Source organism: Echinops telfairi, unplaced genomic scaffold (genome assembly GCF_000313985.2).
Source record: "Echinops telfairi isolate 266 unplaced genomic scaffold, ASM31398v2 ScPeMD7_5868;HRSCAF=6743_0, whole genome shotgun sequence".
Classification (NCBI taxonomy): domain Eukaryota; kingdom Metazoa; phylum Chordata; class Mammalia; order Afrosoricida; family Tenrecidae; genus Echinops; species Echinops telfairi.
Genome location: NW_022109767.1, coordinates 16452696 through 16466099, shown reverse-complemented (window position 1 = coordinate 16466099; position 13404 = coordinate 16452696).

Sequence of the window (13404 nt, the reverse complement as noted above, 5' to 3'; positions counted from 1 at the left end):
ATCATTATTTCCGATCTAATATTTATGTCAGATCTGTAATTTTATATTCACCCTCATTACTGTCAAATAGCAGTAATAAGAACAAAATCCTGCTTCACTGTTTTCCTGTAATACATCTTCATACCAGTTAGAAAAAGAAAGTTCTCATTCAGAGATAAAATTAGAACTCTGACTCTTTATTGAGGATGGGAATGCTTATTCTAAAACTGATAATTTTGTGCTTCAAAAGATCAGCAATTGTTTTATTATAATTTTACCCTTAATTATTTTCTTCTAGTACAAATTCTAAATATATATCATGAAAATCATGCCACACTGGGCCTACTAACTTTGTACTTCCTCTCATTCAAGGATTTGGCCTAAAGATAAAACTTATCTGTGGTTTTTTAAAATTTTCTTCTCATTTTTCAGAAGAATTAGTGCTTTTGAATGATGGTGCTAGTGAAGAATGTTTTTTAATATTATTGCATGTAATTTACATAACATATAACTCAGTAGTTCAACCGTATCAAGAAGAGTGAGATTTGTATTTCTGACTAAAATGTGATGCTAAAAATATGTGTTTAGTTTTGGGTATTTATATATTTCACAGTATTTGTTACCTTTGAAATACAGCCATGTGGGCCCCTACTCAAGTACTCCCTCAACACAAGAACACTTTGTTCTAACAACTCGGCAGTCTGAGATGCTCACCTTCCTGGCACGATCGCTGAAGACAACGGGTGCATAAGCAAAAGTGGTGAAGAAAGCTGATGGTGCCCGGCTATCAAAAGATATAGCATCTGGGGTCTTAAAGGATTGAAGATAAACAGGCAGCCATCTAGCTCAGAAACAACAAAGCCCACATGGAAGAAGCACACCAGCCTGTCCCAACACAATCGCGAAGACAAAGTGGGTGCATAAGCAAATGTGGTGAAGAAAGCTGATGGTGCCTGGCTTTCAAAAGATATACAGTCCGGGGGCTCATAGGCTTGAAGATAAGCAAGTGGCCATCTAACTGAGAAACAACAAAGCCCACATGGAAGTAGCACACCACTGTTGGTGAACCTGTAGGTATGTACAACCATTATGGAAATTGATTTGACAACTACTAAAACAGATGGAAATCACACTACCATACCACCTAGCAATCCCCCTCCTGGGCATATACCCAGAAGAGGCAAGGAACAGAACATGGCCAGACACCTGTGCTCCAATGTTCATTGCGGCACAGTTCACAATTGCAAGGAGTTGGAAACAACCCAAATTTCCATCAATGGACAAATGGATCAAAAAACTGTGATACATACATACAATGGAGTACTACACATGCCTATGAAGCAGCGATGAAGGCATGACACACATCACTGCCTGGGAAGAACTGGAGGAAATTATGCTAAGTGAAGTAAGCCAAGCAAAAAAGGACAAATACAACATGAGTCCACCGAGGTAAGCTTAAAAATGCAAAAGTGGCATAGAGGAAAAGTTATTACATACATATATTCCTGGGGTGAAATCCAGGTACAATGGCAAGGGGCCACCCCAACCCAGAGACACATATGGCAGTAAACTAAGAAGGAAAGAAAAAAAAAGACATCATGGGTAGAGGAGAATAAGTCACTAACCCACCAGAGGGGAGGGTGTTGTTTATATCTCCACAGGAGAGGTAGAGAGGGACCAGACTTCAACCCGGTACACCAAAGCGTGAATGCGACATACTGGCATGGAGCAGGAAACTAATAGAGAGGTCTGCGTGGCAGGCCCCAATCACAACTACGTGGACACCACCCCCTCCACTAAAGCTACTTGGAGAGGCGCATATTTGATCAGAGCACACAAGAGCAAACAAAGAGCCCACCAAGCCTCAAGGATGAAATTTCTGCTCAGAGCACCCAATGCACAGTGAGGACTATAGGGCCAGTCCCACTATGAGACAAGATGTCCCTCATGACCCAAAGTACTATGAGGGACAACACTGGAGACACAGTGCTGGAATTGTGCCGATCTGACAACACCACACTGGGGAAAATCACTCAGGGCAAACAGAGTAGCAACAGCAGCAAAACAATGAAGTCCCAAATACCAAAACTAGATTTGTGGCCAGGGCATAGAACCCCATCAGATTCAACCGGAACACATGCCTAAAGGTCCACAAACAGACCTGGAACTATTTATAGGCATTCTTATTTTTGTCATTGGTGTTTTTGTTGTTGTTTGGTTTTTGGTTTTTCTTTTTTTTGCTCTGCCTTGTTCTTTTGCATATTACTATCTCTGCATGTCTATCTAGAAAACATAGGTAGGATAAACAATCTGGAGGAGAAAACAATGGGACCAATGGTTGGGGAGGAAATGAGAGCGGGGAAGTGTGGAAAAGAAGTGGGGGTTAGCAAACCCAGAGACAAGGGAAGAACAATTGATCCAAATAAATGGTGAGGAGGGTGTAGGATGTAGGGCTTGATCAAGGGCAATGTAACTGAGAGCAATTAATAAAACCCGAATGAAGGCCAAACATGATAGTGGGACAAGATGAAAGTAAAAGGAAATAGAGGAAAGAATAGGAGACAAAGGCTATTTATAGAGTTGTAAATGCAGGCATGGACATATGCATATATATATTTATGTATAACAATAGGGAAATAGATCCATGTACATATATTTATATGTTAAATATCAAGTTAGCAGATGGACATTGGGCCTCTACTCAAGTCCTCCCTCAACACAAGAGCACTGTTTTCTAATAACCTGGCATTCTGTGATGCTCAATTCCCAACACAATTGCTGAAGACAAAATGGGTGCATAGCAAATGTGGTGAAGAAAGATGATGGTGCCTAACTATCAAAAGATATAGTGTCTGGGGTCTTAAAGGCTTGAAGATAAACAAGCGGCCATCTAGCTGAGAAGCACCAAAGTCCACATGGAAGAAGCACACCAGCCTGTGTGATCATGTGGGGTTGATGGGATCCGGGATCAGGCATCAAAGACCCAGAACAAAAAAGCATATCAATGTGAATGAGGGGAAGTGCAGAATGGAGACCCAAAACCCATCTGTAGACAATTGGACATCCCCTTACAGAAGGTAACAAGGAAGTGACTAGCCAGTCAGAGGGCAGTATAGCACCAATGAAACATCCAACTGTCCTCTAGTTCTTTAATGCTTTCTCCCCCCACCCCCACTATCATGATCCCAGTTTTACCTTACAAATCCGACTAGAATAGAGTATGTACACGGGTACAGATAAAAGCTGGAAACACAGGGAATCCAGAACAGATAAACCCCTCAGGACCAACAATGAGAGTAGCGATACCAGTAGTGCAAGGGGAAGGTGGGGGGAGAAGAGGGGGAACCAATCACAATGATCTACATATAACCCCCTCCCAGGGGGATGGACAACAGAAAAGTGAGTGAAGGGAGACATTTCTCAGTGTAAGACAAAAATAATCATTTATAAATTATCAAGGGTTCATGAGGGAGGGAGGTTTGTGGTGAGAGGGGAAAATATGAGCTGATACCAAGGGGTCAAGTAGAAAGAAAATGTTTTGAAATGATAATGGCAGCAGATGTACAAATGTGCTTGACACAGAGGTTGCATGTATGTAATTTGAAAAGAGCTTTATGGGCCCCCAATAAAATGTTTTCTAAAAAAGAAAGAAGTCGTATATTTATAGGTCATTGAAAATACGCATATATAAAGCTAAGGAATTGGGAGTGAATATATATTTGTTCCTACCAATGATTCTAGTATTAGTGCTTTTACTTAATTAGTAAGAAATTTTCCTTCAAAGTATTTTCCACATGATCATTACTCTATTTCCTTAGACTATGGTTTTGTTTTATTTTTCTCTAATTTTCACTGTTTTCCCATCAAAGATATAATATATCTTACACATGACCAGAATGCACAAACAAGTTCCAAAGATAGTACATAGGCTTGTCATATGCTTCTCATGCAATTTCTGCTTATGTTAACATCTTATCTAGTCATTTCACAGTTATCAATCCGTTATCAATTATCAATACCAGAGACTCAGGCTGGATGCAGAAGAGGACAAGGAACAAGGGATATAGTTCCTGACATCAGATGGATCTTGTCTGAAAGAAGAAAAGTCTAGAAAGATATTTACTTGTGTTTTATTGACTATGTAAAAGTATTCGAGTAAGTGAATCCTAACAAATTGAGAAGATTGAGAATTCCAGAATAGTTCATTGCTATCCTGTAGAACCTGCACATGGATCAAGAGGCAGTTGTGCAAATAAAACAAAGAAGTGTTGCCTAGTTTAAAAAAATAAAATAAAATAAGGAGAGTTGTGCATCGCGGTTGTCTTCTCTCACTGTTTATTCTATCTGTATGCTGAATAAATTATCAAAGATGCTGTAATATATAAAGAAGAATGTGGCATTAGGATTGGAGGAAGGATTATTAACTAGCATTATGCAAATGACACAACCTTGCTTGCTGAAAGTGGGGAGAACTTGAAGCACTTTCTGATGAAGATAAAGGATTACAGTCTTCAGTATGCATTACAACTGAATGTAAGGAAAAACAAAATCCTCACAACTAGACCAATGGATTCCAATAGATTATATTTTGATAAACAAAAAAATCTGAAGTTACAAAGATTTGATCTTGCTTGGATCCACAATCAATGCACATGGAACTAATGGTCAGGAATCGAAGGACACATTACAGAGGGTAAATCTGCTGCACAGTAGTTCTTTATTATTTCTAATTAAAAGATCATTTTATTGGTGGCTCTTATACCAAACATACATCAATTGTACAAGCATATTTGTTGGTATGATGCCATCATTATTTTATAAACATTTACTTTTTATTGAGCCCTTAGTTCCAGCTCCCCTTTTCCCTCCCTCCCACCTCACCCTTGTGATCCCTTGATAAAATATACATAAAACTATTATTATTGTCATATCTTACACCTAAAGTATCTGAAAAGGAAGGAGATTACTTTGCGGACTAAGGTAGACTGACCCAAGTCATGGTATTTTCAATCTCCTTATACATATGTGAAAGTTGGCTATTGAATAAGGAAGGTCCCAGAGCCCTCATGAGAAGGCCATGCCCGTAAGGAGCATCACTACGCTGTGACCTGATTTTACAGGCCAGCCTCCACCCCTTCACTCTACTTATCAAGTTGACAAGAAATTATGTAACTACCACACTTGGTCACCATAAAAGAGGAAGATCATCAATGAGGTGGATTGATATAATTGCTACAATGATTGACTCAAAATTACAATTATTTACGTGGCACAGGAACCAGCAGCATTTTATTCTATTGTCTGTAGCGTTGCTCTGACTCAGAACCAATTTGGTGGCACCTAACAGTGACAACATTTTTTTGCTCATGTTCCTGAGTCATTATATGACAACTTCTTTACATTCTTGTCTAATTCTTCATATAGTAACTCTTCTTCAAATCATTTCTACTTTGAAACGGATTTTGTGTTGTTAGTACACTCCTTCACCTGAGTAATTTTTAAAATATTTCAAAATTTGGATTTCTTTTCTGGTGGCCATTCAACCTGAGGTCTTGTTAGTAAAATTTTTATGTGCCTTAGAGTATTTTAGTCTGGCTTTTCTAACCAGTATATCTTGTTGAGTGGCTTAGGCAAAGTAATCAGTAAGGAATTAGTTTAGTCATTTCATTTTATTCACCCATTTTTAATTCACAATTATTTTGTAGCTTGTTAAATCTCACCAGCAATTTATGGGGATGTGATTGTGTGTAGAGTATTTATCATTGGGAAACAATTTCATATTGTTGGCAGAGGAGACTCTGATTACTATCCAGCCTCCGCTGTTCCGGTCAGGATTATTCCTTATCGTGAAACCAGAAACACTAGATTCCCAGCAATGTGTGGCAGTATCTTGGTGACTTCTAGAACTTTAAAAATAAATTGGGATTCAAACTGATAGGACTCATTTACATCATCTGAAAATAGGGAATTTAGACTTCACAATTTTCAATATTCCTTTCATTGTACTTTATCACAAGTCAGGTGATCTTGAAAGTAAAGTTGATTGATCAATTTTGTGTCAAAATCAAACTGTATAGAGCCATAGACGGTATTGATTACAAGCATTCTCAGTTAAATATTGACTCTGACACTCAATATCTCTGTGATCTTATGTAATTTATTCTTATCTGTTTCAGTTATTTCTCCTATATAATTGGATTCTGCTGCTAAATTCTTTTAGTTGGACTCTTAAGTTGTGTGGAAAGTTTTAAACTCACTCTTTTAAAGCATATTTTAAAACCTTTTCTCATTTGTATTATTCCAGTTGGTACAAGTTCTAAGATTTCTGAAAACTTATTTCATTCAAAATTTAAAATTTCTTATTGTAGGTTTGTTTATAATAGCACTTCATGCTCTTTGTATGATTGTAGCATCTTTAGTAAGAGTTATTTTTTCTTTGTAGCTTTTTATTGTGAATTTGGTGATGATTTACTGAATAAATTTGTTTTCCACTTTTATTTTTGTATGCGAGTGAATGCAGTCTCCACAATGTAATGTCTCTTATCCTATGTCATCTCTTTGTTTCCTGTTTCTATTTCTCCTTCTCCCTTACCCCATCCTACCTTCTAGACTCTGTCCCTTGTTAAGTGTTGCCCCTTTGATTTCAAATCAGTAAGTGGTCTAAGAAGCACCTCCCGTGTGTTATTATTCACTTTGTAAATGTCCCTGCATTTTGGCTGAAAAATTGAGCCACAGAAGTGAGTTCATTTTCGCCTGAAACAGGATGACGAAGGGACATACATTCGGGCTTCTGAATCATTTCTATCTCACCAGCAAGCCTATTCTATGTTTTATGTTCTTAAAAAACTTCTGGCATCAAATATCATTTGTCTAAGGTGATCCATTAAAAACCATCAACTTTCAAATCAGGGCCCCAAAGGAAAGGATATGTTGTACAAACAAATCTCACTTTAAATGAAGTCATATCTACTTTAAAAGTAAAAGGATTAAAAAGAATATGTATGTACTTACTAATAAAAAAGAAGCCATGGAGGCTATGTTAATATCAAAAAGTATATTTCATGACAGGAATGTGTTATTAGGAATCACAAGGGACATTTCATAATGATTAAGGCATCAATTTATCACTTGAACATAGCAGTCCTAAACACACATGCTCAGAGAAAAATTATAAAACACATGAAGCAAATATAGAAGAACTGAAATAACCGACAGTCTTATAAGTACTGTTGTCGATTTCAATGCTCCTTTAGCTATAATTTAGGGACTAAACAGAGAGAAAATCAGTGGCTGCTCAAAGACATCAAAGAACCATCAACCAACTTGACCCAGCTTATATTTATAGAACATTTTACCCTCAGACAGTAGAATGTACATTCTTTTCAACTGCACCTGGAACATGTCACAAAATCTGTGCTATACACAATTCTCAAGAAATTCCAAAGGCTATACATGCTACAAAGTATGATTTTGTACAAAAAAAGAATTTAACTGCGAATCAATTAGAAAATTCATAAATATTTTGGAATTTGTTAACATACTTCTAAATAAAACATTTGCCCAAAATAAATCAAAAGGGATATTAAGTGACTAAAAGTGGAAGCAAAATCCTAAAATATGCATGATACGGATAAAACAGTGCTTAGAAAATGTAGAATTAAATTATTCTATTAGATTAAATCCAGGGTCTAAGTTTCTATCTTAAAAACTAGAAAAATAAGAGTAAATGGAATCAAAAGTAAAATAAGAATACATTAAAGAACAACTGGAAAATGATTAAACTGAAAATTCAAAGATAAAATTAAAGACACCAGTAGCTATTATAGTAGTAAGCTTCAAAAATGACTTCTAATATATTCATTATATTATTCTTTATTTTCATGCTATTGCATAAGTCCCTTGAGTGACCTGCTTTAATAAATGAAGTACACAAAAGTATTGGAATATCAGTTATATGATTAGGTTCCAAAACGATTCTGTGAGATACAGAACAGTTATTTCCCAGGTTGTCCCCCCATATGATATGCCAAACCTAAGGTGCTGCTTGGAAACACAAGGTCAATGGCTATACACTTGGAGGTCAGCTGCTTAAAGGTGATCTCCCTGGGGGTTATCAGCCATCCTGAGCAATCAGACCCTATTGTCTGGCCTACTCTAGGTTGGCCCACTCCCTACTGATAAGGATAGTGGATAATTCCCCTGAAGGAGAGCCCTAAGACAAGGTCTAGCCAACTCAAGGAGGATCAAGGTTAGGGTATCATCTTGATCTTAGAGTTTGCACATCTTGTTACATTTATGCCCCTAGTGCCTCTCCTTCCTATTCCTGTACATCCCTAGCTCGTCTCCTTTCTGTGGTACGTGTTCCTATTGGACAGCCCCTTCCTGTTACATATATGGTTACCTGTAATTAGGGTGGCTTGCATGACCCCTAAATGTATATAAGCTGTGATAGAAATATATTCACTCTCTCCTCTCTGACCTGGCTGCTGAGATCATGGCCGTCTGGAGGGGGGTAATATCTGGACTGATGTCTCTTTAATTGTACCCTCTTCAATTGCACAACTGCTCCTTGGACCTGTTGGATTGTGGGGGCTGGTACCCCACACAATTCTAGCTGTGATTTCCCCCTCATTCTCTATCTCTCTAATTTGTTAATTCTGAGCAATGCCAGCAACTGTTTGGTAAGCTGCCCTCTAAAGACAGCTGTGTAGCAAGAGATTTTAAAAGGCCTACAGCTGACAAGTATGTGAAATTCAACAACCTTCAGGGAACTGAATCCTGCCCATCACCTACTGAGTTTGGAAGCAGTTCTTTCCCAAGGCCAGCAGTTGACTGGGCTCCTGTGGACTTTATTGCAGGTTAATGAGAAACCCTGAGCCAGGGGACTCAGAGAAGCAATATCCGGATTCCTAACAGAGAAATGTTGAGAAAATAAATGTTTGCTGTATTAAGCTACTAGGGTCAGGAACAATTTGTTACAAAGAAATAAATACTCAATGAGTTATAAAAAAAGATCAGATAGAAAAGCAAGCCATTGAAATGTTTCAAACACAAGAATGCCATAGCTTTTTTTTTTTGGAGAGAGAAAGAAAGAAGATTGCCTTTATCATAGTGAGGGTAAAGAATAAAATAAAGGCAAATGAATGAAATTCTATAGAAAACAGTGCAGTTTAGACCAAATGTGAAGTATGAAAGAGATTTGGAAAATATTTAGCAGGAAAAAAAATCAGTAAAACTCATGACTAATCATGGTAAGAATTAGGAGGAACAAAGATGATCCTATAGCAGAAAATGACTGGTGTTAATAATTGGTCCTGGGAAGATAAAGAGGTTTAAAAAGAGAATTACATTCTTTAGGCATTAATATATTTCTTATAATAGGTGAGATTCAGCCTCGATCAAATGAATTGCCAAAGTCAACAGCTTGTCCATTATGTAACATAATAAAGAGTGGTTTATATCAATATTCTGATTACTGGGATAGTGAAAATCATTCAGTACTTGACTATTAGTTCAATGATTGTTAGTTCAAAGATTGGGGTTAGAAACCACTTGTAAACATTTTAATACACAGAGTCACTATAGTAAAAAGAACTAGTCAACATTCAAGCATTTCAAGGGATAACATATGACGAAGATATAGTGAAAGAAGAATTCCAAGCTGCACTGAAGGCATTAGACAAAGAAGTCTCTAGGAATTGACAGAATATGAATGAAATCATTCCACAAGCTTCTGAAGCGCTAGAAATACCTGTCTGTGCCAAGAAATTTGGAAGACAATTACCTGTATAACTGACTGGAAGAGATTCATATTTGTACTCATTTCAAAGAAAGGTGACCCCACAGAATGCCCGGTTCTTTGGACACTATCACATGCAAGTAAAATATCACTTGAAGATCATTTAAAAATGATTGCAGCAGTACATTGACAGGGAGCTTCCAGAAATTAAGCCAGATGAAAAAGAGAATCTGGCAAGAGGGGTATCATTACTGACTTCAGATGGATTTGGGATCAAGTAGGGAATACCAGAAAACCATTTGCTTCTGTTTTATTTATTATGCAAAGGCATCCAACTGTGTGGATCATTATCAACTATGGATAGCATTGAGAAGAATGGAAGTTCTAGAACACTTCACTGTGCTCATGCTGAACCTGTGCATGGATCAAACAGAAGAAGGGAGTACTGTGTGGTTAAAATTAAGAAAGGTGTGCATTAGGGTTGTGTCCTTTTGACAAACTTATTTAGTTTATATGCTGAAATAATAATTAGAGGCCTCGGATTATATGAAAAACATGGCATAAGAATTGGAAGAAAGCTTATTAACAACCTTGATATACAGATGACACAACTTTGTTTATTGAAAGTGAGGCGGACTTGAAGGATTCGCTGATGAGCATCCAGAATTTCAGCTTTCAGTATGTATTACAAATCAATGTAAAGAAAGCTAAACCTCTCACAATTGAGCCTAAGGACACATCATTAGAAACAGGAGAAAAACCTTGAAATTCTCAAGTATTTCTTCTTACGTGGATCCACAATCAGTGCTTATGCAAGCAATGGTCAAGACATCAAAGGACACATGGCGGCATTGTGTAAATCTCCTGCAGGAGAACTCTCGGGAGTGTTAAGAGAAAAGATGTCAGTTTGAGGAAAATGGTGTGCTTAATTCAACTTTTATTACTTTGATTGCCTCATAGGCATGTGACAGTTGTGCATTGAATAAGGAATAACAAAGAGCTCAAAGTAAGACACTTGTTTTTCAATACTCGAATTAGTTTTTATGCAGCAGATTTATTTATTTGTTTGTTTGTATTTATTATTTATTTATATCGACCCTTTGTGGGTTTCCGAGACTGCGACTGTTACTAGAGTAGAAAGCCCAGTCTTTCTCCTGTGGAGCTCCTAGTGGTTTCAAACTGCCGACTATGTGGATCGCAGCCAAATGCGTAGTACGCAGTACACCACCAGAAAGCCTTTTATGACCTTGGACCAGATTAGAAATATTCTTTAACTTATCTTCTTTAAAAAATATTTTTTAAAGTTCTTTTCTAAATCCGTACATTATGGATGCTATTAGGATGCTCCTTGTTCAAGTATGTCCAAATTTGGGAAACTTCACAGACATTTGCCAAGTATCGACAATGACACTCTTTTGTTATAGGGACTTTAGTACTTTTATTTAGTTCTCAGAAAATACATCTTCTTACCAAATCAGAACTCCTGCTGGTTCCACATATTCCCTTGCCACTCCTGAAACATCTCACTTTGTCCCATTTCTCATGTCTCTGAAACCATCCTCTCCTTAGCTGATTTTCTTTCTTTGAAGCTATTATGCCTGTTCCCCTCCCACACTGGATCTTCTCTCTTTCATAATTACTGAACTAAAGCAGTTTCCACGTAAGATAGTGTTGGGTAATAGGTTCAGTAATAGCAAGTTCAGTATAGACCAGAAAAAAAATCCCTAAATCCCAAAGTTTAGAATTTCCCAGAAGACAGGGGGAAGAATTTCTCTTTTAACTTTCTGGGAGTCTTATTCTGGAAGAGTGTAGGAGATAAAAATAATTGCTGGTTAATTATCCTGCCACAACTGTGAATTATCTGGCACAGAGGCGGTAGGTAGAACAGAAATATCTCATCCAGTATAGCCAGCTGAACCTCTCTCTCACACTGAAACATTGTCAAGTCCCCCCAGATTTTATGATAATTCTTCCAGGAACATTCAGAGCCCCAGAATAGAAGGGAGAAGCAGATCTCCAGTGCAGGAAGAGGCATTTTCAGGTAGCTGCTATCAAACCTTCAATTATCACTTGTCTTCCCCATTGCTGTGGACTTAATTCCAGCTCATGGCAATGTCGAACTACAAAGTCGAACAGCTTCATAGGGTTTCCTAGGCGCTAATCTTTTGGAGAAGATTACCAGTTGTTGTTGTTGTTTTTCCCATGGAGTGATTGGTAGGTTCAAACACCAAACTTCAGGTTAAGGTTGTATCTCTTAACCACTGTGAGACCAGTGCTTCTTTATAAAATCAAATAAATTATTGTGACCTTACAAAAATAGCAGGTTAATTCAGGCTATCGATTCTAGGAGCAATAAAAATTTTGTAGAAAATGTCTCATGATCTCCCTTTTCAGTTCCTAGATTCTGGTTAATTTTTGTTTTCTGTCTTGCCATGAATGCTCCTCTTAGAGGCAAGCGTGGCAAAACTTCATCATATGTACTTTGGAAATATTATCAGGAGTGTTCAGTCCCTGGAGAAGGACATCATGCTTAGTAAAGTGGAGGTGCACCCACAAAGGGGAAGGCTCTCCAGGAGATGGATTGACACAGGGCCTGAAACAATGGGCTCAAACAGAAGACAATTGTGACTCATAGTTTTGCTATGAGTCCAAAGTAGCTCAAGGGCACCTAACAAAAACAGTAACAACAGGGGTCCTTCGCTATGAGAGTCAACTCAGTGTCATTGAGTTGCGAGCTTCGATGTTCATTTTACAAATTCCTTGTTTATGTTTTAGTGTTGGAGCTAATTTTGATTCTAGCGTGAATCAAACAACAATCCTTTCCTTCTATGTCCTTGACTTTTCCTACATTGGTTCTTTTATTTTTATTCTATTTACTGGCATTGCCTTTGCTCTAAAATAAGTACAATTAGTAAAAATATAATACTTACTTAAACAATATAAATATTAAGTATATGTAACACCCATTTTTATCCAAAGTAGTACATGTATAAATCTAGACAAACTGATAAAACAATCGGTAGTTATTTCTCTTCCAATTTAGATTGGGAGCGACCATGATAAGAAATAATAATTTTACATAAAAATTAACGAGACAAAAATAGTCCATCTTTTTTTTCTGCAGTGACATGCTTTACCATGAACATTGAACAGAGAGTAGTTTATTTCCACTTAATTTTAGAATCTTTAAATTTTCCAATTAGATTTTAAGCTACATTTCTCATTGTACAGAGCTGAAACTTGAAGTGAGATAGTCAACTTGTGACAATTTGACTTCAATGCAAATAGTCTGCATGTTCGGATGTAATTTTATAGGCATTACTAAGGAACTAATGTAAATAGATTAAAACAAAAATACATCAAACTCAAAGCCATTGACTTTATTCCAACTCACAGTAACCTTATAGTTTAGGTTTCTTTAACTCATCGCTGCCCCATTAATGTCAACACATAGCTACCCTAGAGAATGGAGATAAACCTAGCCAACTGCTTACTGTGTTAGCTGAGTACTTTAGAGAAACAAATCCACAGAAACTCATGTGCAAGAAAGAGTTTTATATAAAGGTTAAGTGCGCATCAAGAAAACATCCCAACCCAGTGCTGCCCAAGCCCACAAATCCAACATTAGCCCATTAACCCATATGTCCAACACCAATCCACAAAGTTCTCCTCCAGCTCACAAAACA